A 4,766-nucleotide genomic window follows, 5' to 3' on the forward strand; every position below is an offset into this window, starting at 1 on the left:
CCAGATTGAGTCATATGCAAGTCAAACGTGTTTACTTCTTTCATACTTGTTTAGTTACAGCTTTCATATCCTATGAACTGCATATACTGTTGAGATGAGATATAAAACGAATATGTCCAAAAAATAAAGCTGGTAACAGATAAGCTAAGCACAAGAGTCTCGGGGAGGTCCACGAACCCTAGTCTTTGGTCTGATGCACAACAGTCTTACCGGAGGCGAGTAAGGCTATCTAGTCGGTTAAAAGGCATTTCCTAGTTGAACTAGGTGGCGACTCCATTTTTCAAACCATTTCCAGATCGAGAAGTCAGCCATAAGCCTTGGGCGAGCGGCCCCCGAACCCCGCTCCGTTCACAATATCATCTAATATTAAAAGTACGCATCTACAAATAAGAAGTATGTTTTAGTACTAGTTCAATCATGCAGTTTAATCCAGTTTCTTAATTAGTCGTCTGTAGGTAAAACGGAAACTAATTCTAAATTTCGTGAAACTTTGCCCAAATATCCAATAAAAAATAAAACAAACAAAATTTTCAATTGTTATTCGCATCAGACTTATAATTTATTTTTAATAAATCATTAAAGATTTATTGGGTTTAAATCAATCCCGCTTAATAAAATTTCAATATCCAAATTTTATTAAATTTTAAACATAACTTCTTGAAATTATATCGGGAATAATGAGACTGAAAATATTTGCTAAAGACATATAAATTATTTTATTTCTATTTTATATGCTTTTCTTAGCTCGGTAATTTTAAATTTTTAATTCTATAGCCACAGTATATATTTAGGGAGACTTATAAATTAAATTCACGAACTTGTAGACACAAATTTTATGGACATGTAAAAAGTGATAAGGGAATGAAGCGTCCAATGATGATTTCCAGAAAAATTAGTTCGGGTGACGAGCTATCGATTCGGCTGTTTGAATCCAAGCAGGCAAGATCAGTGCATAATTGCGAACTTGAGGGATTAATATGTAGTTAGCTGTAAATAGCCCATAAAATTCAAAGACGTTGTAGTCTAAGTTCAGAAATTGGACTAACTGCAATATCTTATAAGCATATGGGCGAATTTGCAAATTTGACAAACTAAAATTGACTATATCAAAACCCATAGGCCCTAAGAACTATTCTTTATACTTTTTGGGCACCAAAAATGACTTTTAACCCTGTTTTACTTAGCCACCAAGCTTAAATTCTAATTTAATTAAAATAATAGTGATTTTAACTAATCCTAACACCTAAAAATCCATCACTTCACAAGCTTTTAACTAGCTAAAAACTCTAAAGACCCTAAGTCTAATTCACCTCTATAAAAACAACATTAAGACAGCTTAATAGAGGTCGGCAATTAAAGAGTAGAAAAGCATAGAAATCGTAGGGAAAATTCCACCTTGACCGAACCACCTAGACACCACACACACACACTAGTTTTTCAAAGAAGCTAGAGACACCTTAATCACTAAAGAAGGCCTTACAATACACTGATCCAAAGGTTGATTCTACATCTGTATCGCTAGAAAATGAGCCAAGGACATAGAACGGTACTTCTGAGGACCCTCCATAATCTCCTGTAACTTTTTTATGTTAGTGATATGCACTAGGTCAGTCATGTTTGACCATGTTTTGACTTTATCATTTTGTTATTTATTGATTGGAAGTTTTTATCATTTTATATTAATGATTAAAATACTTGAATGGTTAATTCTTTCTAAGGTCATCAAGTATGTGACTTGATAGTAGAACCTTTAGGTTTAATAAAAGAATTATATACCATGTATCCCTAGTCTTAATAGAACATTGAGACTAGTATGATGTTGACTGATGATTATGTTTTACTAATCATGTATATGAGATATTAAGTCAAATCATAGGTGCTATTTGAGAAATAAGGCACTGGATGATTCACTGTGAGAATACTACATAGATCATTGTCATAAGTAATTCTCATTACAGTTCTATTAGTATAATCCTTTGACCTTGAAATCATCATGGATTTCTACATAGCTATTTCATGTTTTGATACAGTCTTACATTATCTTTAACAAGATAATGGAATAGATTGTCATTGGATATGAAAGTAACTATGTGAGAAATGTGAGTGACTGAGAAGGAATTTGTCCCTCATTTATTTGAGTAAGATATCTATGGGCCCCTTGAAAAAGATAGACTGAAGGAAATGCATGGCCATGCTAATTGATAAGGAGTTATCATTTTCAGTCTACTTAGAGTCAAGAAACTAATGATTAAATATTACAAGGATGACAAGACTATGCCTTATATTCAATCAGGATATCGAGAGACAAAGGGATTAAAATATTATTGTAAATGGTTAAATCGGATTATCGATATTCGTATAACTTGGGTAGTCATGATGTCTTGCTAGAGGCCACTTATGACTTGTGGGCTGAAATAGGGATTTTGAGCCTACTGCCAACGTTATATGAACCTACAGGGTCGCACACTAAGAACAGGCCCAAAACAGTTATGGGTTGTAGAAGCCCAATGTGATTAAGTGATTAATTTTATATATATATATATATATATATATATATATATATATATATATATATATATATATATATATATATATGTATATATATTAATTCGAAATTTAAGGATAAGTGTTTTCCTTAATTTATTATTTTTGGAAGATAATAAATATAGTAATTAATATATATGGATAATTATCAAAAAAGGGGTTTTTGATAAACATAAACTTGTAGAATTGCAATGAGATTGAAATTCGAATTTGTCTCAAACCCTAGTGTTGTTTATCACTATAAATACACATTAAGCAATTGGTTTGAGAATCAAGAAATCCATTATTCACTAAATCACTAAAATTCGAAATTGCTTGTGAAGCAATAGTGCTAGCACACAAGCACTAGTTTTGGCTAAGGTCTATTCGTGTGGATACTCGTAGAGGACGTGTTCTTTTGGAGGCGTTTCTGATCCGAGGCCAGGTATCACCAAAGTGAACCACCTCCTTCCTTCCTACAATGCTGTTGAATTCGACATACAAGTAAGTAATTATTCTATTAATTCGAATTACATGGATCTTGGTTTGGGTTTTTAGATAAATTTTTGAAATTCCGCTGCGTTATGAACCAATAAAACCCAACATTTTATGCCTTACTATTCATGATTGTTGCATTAAATCGATTAAAATGCATGTTTAGGTTGTTTTTACTATTTTCGACATAAATTACTTCTGCTATTATTTTGATATAATTGCCATGAAAAGTCATTTTTTTAGTTTTTTTGGGGCTTCCCAATCATGTTTTATGTGTCATACTCGAAATTCAATTAATTCTGATGCCTAGGTTATATGTTAGATGTAGATTGCCATATTTGGGTATTTCTGGTGTTATTACTGTATTTTGCTTGAAATCGGTCTAGAAAGCATGATATAGGTTGATTAATGCATGTTTAATGCATGTTTATCAATTCCTTAATGTCTATATATGATCTCCAGTTCGTTTTTACGCGTTTTGAGTGATTTTGCATGAAATATCGAGCTGAAACGATGAAAACGACGAAGCTGCTGCCCCTCCAGACAACGCCGCCGCTGCCAGTACGGACCACCGGGGCCGCTAGAGCTCACTGCCGGCGCCGGCAGTGCACAGTTCCACCGCCGGTACTGTGAGTGGCACCTTCCCTCTGCCTCTGACCTCCTCCAAAATCGATTCCTAGATGTTCCAAACTCCGATCTAATTGTATTTTTGTGTTTCCGGATTCGTTCGAACTCAGAATTGGACCCCGTTTGAGCCCACAGATTTGTAATTAGAAATAGGACATTATTATCTGTTGTAATTGGTCAAAACCAGTTTGTATCGGGCCTTGAAGCCTAGAATTGTAATCTTCCACGTCATCTTGGCTCGAAGCCCAAGCCCGCCATGGATAACAACTTTCAAAGCAGATTACATGCCATCCGAACTCGGAATCGGCCCCGTTTTAAACCAGAGGACTCGTATCGACGAGACGGGCAACTTCTATGTTCAGCTCAAAAACCAGTTCAGACCACAAAGACGGTAAAAAGCATTGAGTGCCATACACTCCGGTTTACAAGGTTTATAAGTATTTCTAACCTTGTATGTATATCAATTGCCCTTGTGTATGCTTGCAATGTTTTAACGCTTTCCAAAAGCATGATCTAATTCAATATTAGCAGGTTAAAGGACTAATCACGTTAATTAGCTAAATCAAATCAAAACTAGCAAATCACTTAGAAATCATAGGACTGCCATGAAAAAGTAGTTCAAGGTTGTATAGGAATTCAATATGACTAATAAAAAAATCAACCAAATCTAGAAACTCGATTTTAGGCTTTGCAATCAATCCAGACCAGGCAGATCTTTGTTATCTGCTAGAAACCTCTAAGGTTAAATGAATGCATACGACTATTTGCTACTTTCCAGAATCGAGTCATATGAGCGTCCATATTGGCTCCCTTTACCGCTTTCATATGTGTTTGAATTCCCGCAATTTATACTGTGAACTGCATGAATATTGAGATGAGATAAAATGAATACATCCAGTAAAAGCAAATGTAACTAATAAGCGAAGTGCAAGAGTTTCAGTAGAATGTCCACGAACCTAGTCTTTTGGTCCAGTGTACGGTAATCTCACCAATAAGCGAGTGAGTATATCCAGTCGATATAAAAGGCATCCATATATAAGCTAGGTGGCGTCTCCATATTTTTGCAACGCCCATTTTAAAATAGAGTCATGCCATAAGTCTGGGCGAGCGGCCCCTGAACC

The sequence above is a fragment of the Mercurialis annua genome, linkage group LG3, assembly GCF_937616625.2.
Source record: "Mercurialis annua linkage group LG3, ddMerAnnu1.2, whole genome shotgun sequence".
Classification (NCBI taxonomy): Eukaryota; Viridiplantae; Streptophyta; class Magnoliopsida; order Malpighiales; family Euphorbiaceae; genus Mercurialis; species Mercurialis annua.